Here is a 12,500-nt window from a genome sequence, read left to right as displayed (position 1 = left end):
TGGTGATCAGGTTGAACCTGCAGAACAAGGTAATGCTCCACGACGATCCTCCCGCAGTGTTCAACCAAGGCGATACTTTCCTATAGAAAATTGTTCACTCCAAGGGAGCACCATAACAGAGCAATCCTCCACCAAAGCACAAGGTACAGAATCTGTCTTACACTCTGTTTTTCTTTCTACCAGCTCTCAAGATTCAGAACCAACATCTTTTCGTGAAGCTGCTAGTGACCCTAACTAAGTGGGTTGAAGCAATGAATGCAGAGATTCACGCTCTCCTTCAACATCACACATGGGAAATAGTGCCAAGACCTACAAAGAAAAATGTGATTGGAAGTAAGTGGGTTTCTAAAATCAAGTATAAACCGGATGGCACAATTGAAAGATTGAAAGCGAGACTAGTAGCGAAAGGCTATAATCAACAATATGGATTAGACTATGAAGAAACCTTCAGTTCAGTTGTGAAGGTCGGAACTGTAAGATTAGCATTAGCTATTGCAAACTGCTATGGTTGGAAGCTTCATCAACTAGATGTCAAAAATGCATTTTTGCATGGAGACCTACAAAAGTATATATGGAGCAACCACCAGGATATCATGTATTAGATGATTCTAAATGGGTTTGAAAATGGAGAAAGGAAATCCATGGGTTAAAGCAAGCCCCACGAGCCTGGTTTGAAAGCCTCGGCAAAACTCTTCTTTCTAATGGTTACAGTCGAAGCAAGTCAGACAACTCACTGTTTTTCAAGAGAGAAGGTGTGAAACTAATTATGGTACTTTTTTTTTATGTTGATGACATAATAGTTACAGGAAATGCAGAAGACGAAATTGATCAGCTAAAACTCATACTTGGTCATCAATTTGCCATGAAAGACCTGGGAGAACTAAAGTCTTTTTTGGGCATACAGGTTGAGCGCTCATCTAGTGGAATGAAGATCACTCAGAAGAAATATGCTCTTGATCTTCTAAAAAGATTTGGTTTGAATGACTGCAAACCGGCACCTACCCCTATGGTTCTTGGACAGCAATTCTCACAAAAAGAGAGTAACCCTGTCAAACATCCAGAGAAGTCAAGAAGTCTTGTGGGAGCACTTCAATATCTCACTCACTTTTACACGCCCAGATAAACCATTTGCTGTAAACCAAGTATGTCAATTCATGCATGATCCTCGTGAGTTACATCTTCAAGCTGCCAAGAGAATCCTTCGTTATGTGAAAGGAAGATTAGCAGATGGGCTTTTATTCCCTACTGTCAAAAGGCAACCTAATCTAGTTGCTTACTCAGATGCTGACTGGGGCGGAGATCCTGATTCAAGGAGATCAATTTCAGGTTTTTGTGTCTTCTTTGCTGTCTTATGCTTATGTTGGCATATTCTAATAGGAATTAGCCATATCGGAAATAGCCGGCAAAGTCAGCATCTTACCCGGCAAGCTCCGCATCTAGGATTCTGTAATCACACCCGGCGAAAGGCGATTCTTAATAGCCTAAGGTGCGTAGCGGTCTCCCACGGGACGGTAACTACCTCTAAGACGAGTGAAGAAAGAAGGGGGGATAATTTCTTTTAACATCTTTATCCCAGAATTCATCATCTGCAAGCAATCCACTTCCGTAAGAGCGTTGACTTCAGCTTCTTTTTGGCTACCCTTTAACTGACTCAACCTATTGCGGCTAATAGATATCTGCTTGCTTCTTGCTTACTTGCAACCTTTAGTTGATCTCCACCTTCAAGCTTTAGTACAAGCAACTCTTTCAAAAAGGGGAATTCCGGTCCCTCCCTATCCGAGATGTGCTCTTGAAAGATCTCCCTCGACAGCGCAGTTAGGTCTTAGAGAAGGAACTGATTTACCTAAGTAAGTAGCCAACTTCCGATAATCATTCCTTGCTTTGCGCTAGATTCAGTATGGTGATACACATTTTTGAAATAACAAGGGAAAATAGCTCTTCTTAAGAGAATAGAATGGCTGCTTTTGGGAGTTCTCTTTCCCTCTAACCTGTCACTCGAAATGAAATAATAGAAGACAAAGCTACGCATTCACTCGTAGCACTCGTTAGGCCTCCCAAACAAATGAAAATGCCGACATGGAGCCATGCGCATGATTCAAAGAGTCACTAGAGGCGAAACTTAGTAAGAATACCCGGTAATGTCACGAATGGATGAAGCAAGCACTTTTAGATGGTATCGATCAGAGCCAATCAACCCTGTTCTTTCCTGATTCTCGTCACAACAATGCCACTAGCCGAAATAGAATCCGTCAAGTAAGAGATAAGCCAGAGATCCAGATCATTTTAATACGTCACCGGTCCGAGATGGGCCTCATTGCGAAAAAGAGGATGTTTTTTCTATCACTAGGAGTAGTAGCGCTAGCGGCGCAGAAGGAGAAAGTAGCTAAGCGCTATGAAGCTATCTAGATAGTTTCCAGCTGAGGGAAATTGGCTTCTACCACTATTCTTCTTCTCCCCGAGGGTTGCTTGCTTCCATTCAGGTAGCTATTGCTGATAAATGGCCGAAAAAAGGAAAGTCTTATTCCACTCGCTTTCTCTCTTTCTGTATCGGATTTTCAGCTTTCAAGCGCTACGCCCCTTTTTTATTATTCTTTTTCCGTCTCTGAAGTGAGTGAAGTCAAGCTAGCGTCAGCAAATCGGACATAAGCAATACACGTAAATCCCCGTCCTTTAGAAAGACGATAGCGATTCCCTTCCAGTGTTTTAATTAAGAGTTCAAAGAGACTAATTAATGCTAAAAACTGATTAATCGCGGACACCCTATAGCTATTGCAGTTAATCCATATCTGGAATTAGGTAAGACGAAGGGAGGAGTTTTAAGAGTAACCTATAAGAAGAAATGGTAGGAATACCCGGAGCGTAGCTCTCTCGGAACTTACCTCAGCGACTTGAAGCATTGCTTCCTATCGGCTTCGAGCCGAAAGAGAGTGAGATGGAACCCTGAAGAGATCTAGCGTTACGCAATCTTTCTAAGAAAGTCATTTCAGTCATCGATTGCCTGCTATTCCCACTTCCTGACGTGAGGAGTGAAAGGCTGGAAAGCAGTTCTTTTCCTAGGTTGACTCATGAGTTAGTGTGCAAGACCAATTGCTAGGCTTTCCTCTTTCTTAGATGTTCTAACAGTGGGATTTTAGCTTTGGTGGATTTCCCACCAAAGAACCATCCTTAGATCCCTAGTTTTAGAGCGGATTCTCCTTCTTTCTTTCCCGTTCCTGAAATCACAGAAGATGAATGCCAGGAGTCCATTAGGGGATTGGGCATCTTCTTCTTGTTCCCTCGGATGATAAAGGAAGAACTAGAACAAGAGAAGAGCCACCTTATTCCATTGACTTCAGGATTGTTTTGTTTACATCTTCTCTAATCAAAAGAAAAGCTCTTTGGATACTACAGAGCTTATTTCCGTGATTTCTTCAAATGTTGGAATAGATCTCAGAGTCAAGAATTCTGCAATGCAAAGAACGATTTTTGATGAGCTAAAGCTCTATGTTACCCTTGTTCGAATTCGAAAGTCAAACTCGAACTCAAAGGAAAGTACTTTCGGAGAGCTACTTTCGTAAATGTGTACCTTGTTCTACAGATAAATAAATGGAACTAAAAAAACATCCATTTCAAAATGACTTACTTAACGAATATAATCGTTGAACGCTTTAGAGTGTAGGGGATAATTTTTCAAGGGGCAGAAGCGCCGATTCGGTATAAACTGGTCGAGACTTAACAGGACCGCGGGACGCAGGTCAAATCGGCACAAGAACCTGCTGGTATAGGAACAGTATACCTTAGGGAGACTAAACCAATTCCACTCCGAACGTCGAGATCTAGATTCGCATTGAAAGGAATTTTCTGAGAACGTGGTAGTGGCAATCATCTGGTGCGGAAGCTAGGAATCGGGAAATTCACCCGCAAGGGGTCGAGCTCTCCGTTTGGAGACAGAACAACGTTAGAAGTTCTTAGGCGTATGAAAGCTAGCGCTTTGGGGGAAATACCGATTTCTTTTTCAATAACATAGAATAAACAAACTTGCTTGGCAGACTGGAAGATAAAGGCAAGCAGCAAGATAGAGTGCCTTAACCTGCTCGCTGTGGACATAAGGATTGACGTGTGCCGAGACAGCTGTCCCGCGAATTCCTTAATCCGCAAAGGCTAATGCCATAAGACGAGCAGGACTAAAGAAAGAGAAGATCGGCAACAGCAGATAAGACCACTTATTCCTTGGGCTTAAGTTAAGGTTTCCTAAAAGAGCTTATTCTCGGCATCCCATCTCAGAAGGCTACGCACCTTGCCTGGCCACAACATCTTTCGCATCGAGAAAGAGTAAGAATCAATCTCCTCGCTGATTAAACTAAACAATCGCTATTCTTTTTAAACGAAAAAAATCAGCAACAGTCGTGAAAAGCAAAGACCTCCGTAGAGCTAGATTCAACTTCCTCCGAGCTTGACCGAGGAAAGATAATCGAAGAAAGTGTGAAAAGCAATGTGGCATTTGAATATAACTTCTTTTCTTGGCCTGGCCCCTCTATTTAGCTTTCCCATCTCACAAGGCAAGTCTATTCAATTTGGTAAGAAGATGCTTACTTTACCGTGTAAAGAGTAGTTACAGGAAAGCCTTTAGCTTCCTTTGTTCTACCCTTCGTGCGTGACCCGGAGCAGGTGGATTGACTATGAATCTAACTCTTCTTTATGTTTATGCAGTGACAGAGGCAACATCTCTATCTGAGATACCCGCGAGAGTGACTCGTTTCCTTAAGGCATGCCCCTAATCAACTTCCTATTGCAAATGCCAAAGCACCAAGAACGGGTATGCCATTAACACCAGATACGGGAACAGCTGATTTAAGTGCATCTTTCTTATATTTAAAATATAATGCTTCTCCCCTTGAAAAGAGGGGTAATTCAAAAAAATAAAAGCACGAGGAAAGATTGCACGCACAGATTACCTTCGCTCCTTTCCTGCCTTTCGGCTTAGACTTATTTCTTTTTTTTATGCGAAGAATTCCATCTTACCTTACTCTTAGTCTTCCTTATAAAATGAAGGATTTTTCCAAAGGGGAAGACGAAATGAAAACGGAACTTTTTAGCTCCTTTGAAAGTTCCCGAACCGTATAGGAGCCTTGGTGGGACACTGAATGACTTTACTGTGACCAGACCTGGGATCTCTTTTTCAGTGAGTAGACTTTTTGAGTTTATAAGCAATCATTTCCATCTCTACCTATTTCTACCCCCTGTCGACACTATCCCCTCAAATGTTCCCTCAATCTTGTTGCCAAACCACTCCTGCCTTCTTGTTTGCCATAGGAAATTTGCTAGCCTTGACAGACTGAAGAAATTGGGGGTGTTTCAAGTCTCAGATTGCTCTCTTTATGCTATTGAGGAGGACACTATGGACTTCTGTTTTTGTGTCCATTTTCCGGCTATGTCTGGCATCCAATTTTAGCTCTGTGCAAGATATATAGGGGAAGTTACTTACTCTTGGAGACAGGAATAGCATTGGCTCTGTTAGACTATTACGGCTGACAACTTCTATGTTTGGATCATCAAGCTTGCACTATCCGCTTCTGTATATTTTATAAGGCAGGAGAGAAATCAGAGATGCTGAAAGCATCCGCTTATAGATAAAAAAAATAAGTTTTAGTTCATGAGGTCATTGAAGCTGTCAGGTGTAAAGCTGCTTGTTGGAGGAAGATTCCTAATCAACAGATCCATTGGGAAATCCGCATCAATTAGGGGTTACCACAAAAGAATTTATTACTAGACTCTAAGCTCTTTTGCTTGCTGGGGGGTAAGGTCTCCAGTCAACTATTTGAGGGAAGGGAATGCCTTCTTTCTAGTTGTTCTGTTCTATCTATTAGGGGTGAGAAAAAGGGGATTTCTTAAGAACTTGATCGTACATACAAGATCTTGATATCCTTATTTGTCCGCTGGTTGGTTCTATAAAAGGCAAAAACAAAAGGAACAAAAGCTAGTCCCCTCTCGCTTCTTATCTTGATGTTCGATCTTTCATATAATTGATAGTCGAGATTACCTGTGTTAGTCATATGGCAAACTAGTCGGTAGGGTGTATGCGGGATTAAGCTGAATGCCATATGTAAAAAGTCCTGTATTGGTAAGAGATGGGAGAACTACGGCTCCGTATTCGTAGTTAGTACCATTGAGATCATACAACGGGAAAGATAGAAAGAGGGAAGATCATTCCATCTTAAGTCGGACTCGGGAAGGAGACACAGGCCACGAGAAGGGGGCTATCGCTTTCTAAAAGTCTACAAAACCGCAGACTCACTTCTTACTTACCAAAACGGTGAAGAGGATCATGAAATCGGTGAGCTATGGGCCACAGGAACTAGCAGGTAGCATAGATACTGTAGAGAGCTCCCTGTATGTACTTTACAGGTGGATACAATCCATGTGTGGCTGTGTTCTCCACATTAAGAGTAAGAGTAGGGGAATGCGTGAACAGAAACAACGGCTCCATACGGCATAACAAAGATTGGTTTGTTGGGGTTTTTCTTTCGATTGGGTTTAGCTTCAGTTAAGCTCGTACAATCAAAAATTATTGTATGAATTTGGTAGTCATCTCGATCTCTTCTCTGTTTATCTCTTTTTTTAATTGAATGAATGGATCGGTGAATATTAATATTTATAATGATAAAGAAAGAATCCATCTCTACTCTACGCAGAAAGATCGTAGCTAGGATGACAGCGCTATCCCACTGATTGATTGAGCCGTATGACAATAAAAGTCTTTTCTTTAGTGAGTGACTTGGCTGTCAAGATCATATCGTGAGCAAGTAGGAAGCGAGTTTAAGTGAATAAAGTGTTATAATGAGGAAGTCAAGCATCGAATTCAATGTGTTAAGCATATAGTGGAAGTAGCATGATTGGAGCTTCTTAGCGCTTAGGCTACTACCTATAAGCTTCAACCTCCTCTTACTTATTGAGAGATGACCTGGACCAGAAAGCTTTAATGGCGGGGGCAGAAAGGGAAGCAGGTACGAATAGAAGAAGGCCTAGAATAGCCAAGCAAAAGGGGTCCTTTTAAGTGGTCCAATCAGTCTAATGCGTAATGTCCGGTCTCGGAAGTCTTTTAGTAATCCATAGATTAGGAACCGAGTGGGGAAGTGAGCTCTACTCTAAACTCTAAAGGCTGCTCTGCCACCTAGGGGATAGGATACCTTTTCCTTTTCGTCCGATTCGAGAGCTGGATCTTCTCGAAGACCGGCTTACTAAGCTTTTTCAGCAGGACAAAAAAGGCCTTTGGTTTGAATGTTTGAATCGACTTCTTTTCTTATTTTATTCCTGATCTAAAGTAAAGGCGGAATTCGCTTTTTTAGAGGTCTCCTGCGCAGGCATAGGCATAGCATAGACTTTCTTTGAACATGGAAAAAAAGCTAGCCCGAAAGCTGCTTACCCAGACTTCCCTTAGCGATTTGACTGAAAGCTTGACGATGGGGCTGACTCTCGAAGGGGTGGCGAAGAAGGCTCAATTGCTGGGCTCTCGAGACAGTTTCCCCGTACCCAAGATTCCAAGGCCATGACCAAAAGCGGCAGAAGAATTCAAAGCGCGAAAGAGGAAATAGAAAAAAGGCCTAGCGTTGAGGCCTTCTGGCTTCCTTGTAAATAAGTTAGAATAAAAAGAAAGTCACGTTTCGGGCTAGCCTATGCTTACGCCTTTTCGTCTTCGTCCTGTAAGCCAGAATCTCATCTTCCGTTTTGGCTCTTGAGCAGGGGGTTCAGGGGGCTGCAAAAGCAAAAGAGGATTATAAGACGACTAAGGTAAGTAAGATCCCGTCCTCAAGATTCTATTCTGATGTTACGAGAAATCCCTCTACCCTATTGGTTAATCCCGAAGGAAGCTTCCCTGGTAGAGCTGCTATAAGATAAGCTCTTTTTCCATTTAGTTTAGAGAGAGTAGCTTTACACGGTCTGGGTCTTCAGGGTCTGCTATTCCTTTCCTCTAATGACTAAATGTCAAACCTACCGAAATGGCTCTTTAAAGAAAGGCTTTATTCACAGGAAACTTTGGAGAGGGTCGACCAGTCCAGTCCATTTATCATCCCACCACTCACCCAAGCAAGCTCAGGAGTTCAGGTGCTACAGATTAGCTGCTTGAAGCCCGATCGTCAGTCACTTCCACCGAAGAGATATTGTTTTTGTCCTTCTCGGGTTCCAGTCCAACCTTCTGCTGCTGCCCCCGGCCTCTACTTAATTTAAGACTTTCTGGTCCAGGCCATCTCTCAGGCTTACAGTTGTAAATCCGAGTTCTCGTTACTACCGAATCCGTAGAAAACTTTCAAATGAGAAAAGAAGACGAAAGGTACGGCGGAGTTGGATCAACTTCTTAGTCTTGGGGCTTGTCAGATTATCCTTTTCGATAGTTGCTTCAAGGTAAAAATGCGCATTTGAGGCCCTTTTTTACAGGGGTTCGGTTCCTCTTCCGGGCTCGGTTATGGACGCGAGGCTAGGTCCTTTTTGACTATGTTTTCGGGTTTGAAAGGCCTTCCCCGAACGTTGAAAATGATTCAGCTGAAGCTCCTAAGTACGGTCCGATAGCCACTATAGCCACTAAAAGGGTCATATCCTGTTGAAGAGGAAGTGAAAGGAGCGAGACCTTGCGGAGTAGGTACGGAAGGGGAGGCCTCTGAAGAGGTAGTGAAAACCCTTTATTTCAGCGAGGCAAGAGAGGATCTTTCTTTTAGGACCACATACCCTAATTGAGACCCCGAGGGAAGTAAGGAAGCGAAAGCTGGATCGACTCTAAAGTAGAGTAGCTGTACTTGCCTTTTTCTTAGAGTGGATTGAGGAAGAAGTGGAACTCCGATGAAAAGGTAGTCTTGCTGCATCCCCTGAAGGAGCAGGGGCTAACTTATCCTTAAAATAAGCTGCATCCTCTGGAGTTAGATCGGCTGGAGTAGCTACTTACCTTACTGGTGTCCGAAGAAGTCTGTTGGTACAGATGTCATATGAGATGTGAAAGCGATTTCCGACTTAAAGACTACTAGTTTACTAAGAACTAGAGCCGACTGTAACATCCGACCAGAGAGGTCAGTCAGTGCTGGGAAAGCAAAGAATGGAATGTCTGTTCTATAACAAGAAGGTTGCTTGATTTTATTATTCTTTTTCAAGAGCAAGGCATAAGGACTCTGTAAATCGCGAGAATGCATATTCTGATGCTTGCACGGGTGATAGCTCATCTGCTTCCTTAAAAGTGAGTTTCACAGAGGGGAGGTTAGCGAGATCCCTTATCTGAGAAAAGGAGTAAAAAGCCTAGCAATAAGGATGCCTCTCGAAGGCTTGCCCCGTATTACATTAGTGGGACTACGGCTGGCTCTTTCTCCTCAATCGGAGGGAATGCCATTCTTAACATCTTTCGAAACCTTTCTTTCACAGGTGGCAGAATTCTATACTATATAACCTTGCCAACTAAAGCGGCCTACTCTATCGCAGTAAGGGCTTAAGCGATCGAAGTGACCTAACCTGGCTCCATCTAGAAGGGCCGGCCCTCGGTCATCTATGTCGTCTTTGGAACTCCTAAAATAGTTTACGGGCCTAGCTCAACGAAAAGGCAAGTCCTTCGGTTCCAGGTTCGAGTGATGGTTCACTAGTAAGAGATCAACGAAAAGCAAGCCTTCTTCCCAGTTTGGACTAAAAGAAAGTAGTTTAAAACCGAGACCAAAGGAGTGTACTTTACTTAATGAAGTATACTTAACGAGGGGCTGTTGAGTAAGGGAGGGGTCGGTATACTATTATAAGTATTTTATCTTTCACGGCAGGGATAGCACAAATGAGTAATGGAAGATCCATGTCCCCACCCTAGCTAGAAGAAAGAAAGGGTATGCCTGCGCGTAGAAGACCTAAAAAGCCTAAGCCTAATTCGGATCAGCCTATGAAAAGTAGTTCCCCGTGTAAAGCGAGAGAGCTATTGATGGAAGAGGAATCACCGGGTTGTTCGGTTCAATGGTTGGGAAGCTAAGCTCCTTAGAAAGGATTGACCGAGAAAAGGTCTTTCTTTCATGGACTAGATCCCAGCAGACAGCGATCTTCTTACTGAGATACCAAGGTTTCACGAATCAGATGGGGAAATCACCCACACGAGGACCATAAGACGCATTATAACGCTCTACAGAGCCCGAGCCCGAAAGACTGATTCCGGAGTTCGGGATCTGATCTGATTCCGAATCGGAGAATAGGAACAAGAGGAACGAAGTAGCTCGCCTAAAAGGAGAGGAATTCTACCCTCTTGAGGTGGACTGCTAATGGATTACGGACCGGACATGAACCACTTCGACCACAGAGAAAGCATTGCACTTTTCTAAGAGTATCGGGGGATGGTGAAAAACAGGAAAGAAGATAACCTCGATCGGGCCTGAGTCATCTTCCCTGAGTCTGAATCTCAACCAAAAAGGAGTTCAACTGACTTGGAATGCTAACCTAACCGGATTGGAATACTGGACAGCTTAGCTTCTTCGAAAGCTAAGGAACAGCTAAGGTACGGGCTTGGAATGATAGCAAAGAGAAAAAGAAATCAAATACGAAGAATCTATTCTTTATTCATGCTTATTTCTACTACTATGTTCCGTTTTTACACGTTTTTGGGGATCTACTTGGAGTTTTCGACTTTTTTATATCCATCGGAAAAAAAGTCCTTAAATGGGCCTTCTCTTTCTATCTACAAAAACTAGGATTCCATTACTTGATGTCTTTAGTAATTGTCACTCTTATGGATACTTCGTTACCAACGGAATTGTTTTATTTCAATATGATTCCTTCGGGGTCTGACTCGAATTCCGAAGCTCTAATTTCCGAAAAGGACAGTTCAAACTCGTCTTTTTCACAATCATCGGAAGCCGGGAACAGCGGTTCCAGCCCAACGAAGGAACGAATCCCAGACCTCAAGGAGACTCCAGATCCACTGGGGATTTTAGCAAGGGACAGACCCGACCCCCAAAAAAACATTCTTAAACTTAACAAACTGGCCCATTTTGGCCGGGAACTATTCGAGAAAGAAACACAGCCGAGACGATAATCGTAAAATAATCATATTATAGTAGATAATAACCGTGCCCACATCGTAAACGGGTAGAGAGCGGGGGGGAGGGTCTCTTCTCAGTGGGCCCGCTTCACTTGGTTAAGTAGGCGCATGAATTAGGTCAGAATAGCTGGTGGTTTCGGGGGAAGGAGTCGGAAAAGAAGACTGGTTAGCAGTAGAGCCTTGGTTCGCTCTTTGGTTATTTACCGTAACCGGAAAAAGAAAGATACATAAGCTCTTACAGAATTGAGCATTTCTAATTGTATTTTTCTTTGACCGAGCTCAGAGATGCTTTCAAAGATTTAAGGGTTACCGCTCTTTAGTTCATCTCGGTAGAACAAGGAAAAAGCCTATGTGGTGGGTTCGACTCCCACAGGAGCGAACATTTCGAATCGAATTGGTATTTTCCTTTTATTGATTCTTAGCTCTTGCTGTCAATTACGGATTCCTTAGCGATGTAAAGCCATCAGGCAGTAGACCGGCAAGGGAAGGGCTGTCTCGGTATTCGTTCTTGAATCAGTAACTGAGAGTAAGGACTAGTGATCAATAAAATCAGACTAGTGGGGCAGGCATCTTGCTTTTCGTAGTAAGCAACTCTCTTTATAAAGCTCTTTCTTTATCGAAGTAAAGAGTAGCTCCTCTTGTTGAAGTCGTTCCTCTCCTTTTCTTTTAGGCGAGCTACTTCGTTCCTCTCAAACCTTTCACTTTTTGTTTTTGTCTGTTAGAAAACTGCGCTTTCTATCCTTATCTTATTAGCCGTAAGGGGAGCCCTATTCTATGGAACAAACCCAATATCCTGCGTATCATTCTCTTCTTCTTACTTCTGTTCTTTATGCACCGCTATTAGCCCTCGCAACATTCGCTGCCAACGACCGTAAGGGTTACGGTTAAGGCTATGGCTGCGATCCATGTTCATAGCACTGGCTGAGTTTCCACAGCGCTTGGCTGTTCCACTGGATATGGAAAGGTCAGTTTGCTAGGAAGCTGAAAGCAACCTCCAGTTCTGGTAACTCCTCAAAGACAATGTATCGAGGTTCTAACACCCCACTGACTTTTTCGTCCTCAAAAAATCTTGCTGACTTGGTCTCAGACATCCTGATCGGGAGCGATGGGCAATCAAACAACTATCCCTTATACCTCTCGGAGTATCCGATGAAGTATCCACTAAGGTAAGGGTCCTAGGGTCCAACTTCTTCTCTTGTGGGTTATACACCCACCCTGGCCTCTGCCTGACAACCCCAAGTATAGAAATGCGCTAAACTGGCTTTCCTTCCTGTCCATAGTTGGGTGTTTTAGGAACTGTCTTCGAAGGAACGGAAGCCAGTTTAGTATGTACATAGCAGTCTTTCTTTAAGGCCTCCCTTCAGAGAAAGAGAGGAAGTTGTGCTCACCATATGTCAATGAGAGTGCGATTTCTCCTATCAGCAACGCCATTCTGGCTAGCCATACCCGGAATACAATATAGCGCCACTATGCCACA

This window comes from Syzygium oleosum, unplaced genomic scaffold (genome assembly GCF_021117445.2).
Source record: "Syzygium oleosum isolate NSW1041296 unplaced genomic scaffold, Sole_v2.1 Sole_v2.63, whole genome shotgun sequence".
Taxonomy (NCBI): domain Eukaryota; kingdom Viridiplantae; phylum Streptophyta; class Magnoliopsida; order Myrtales; family Myrtaceae; genus Syzygium; species Syzygium oleosum.
Note: the sequence above shows the minus strand (reverse complement) of the source record.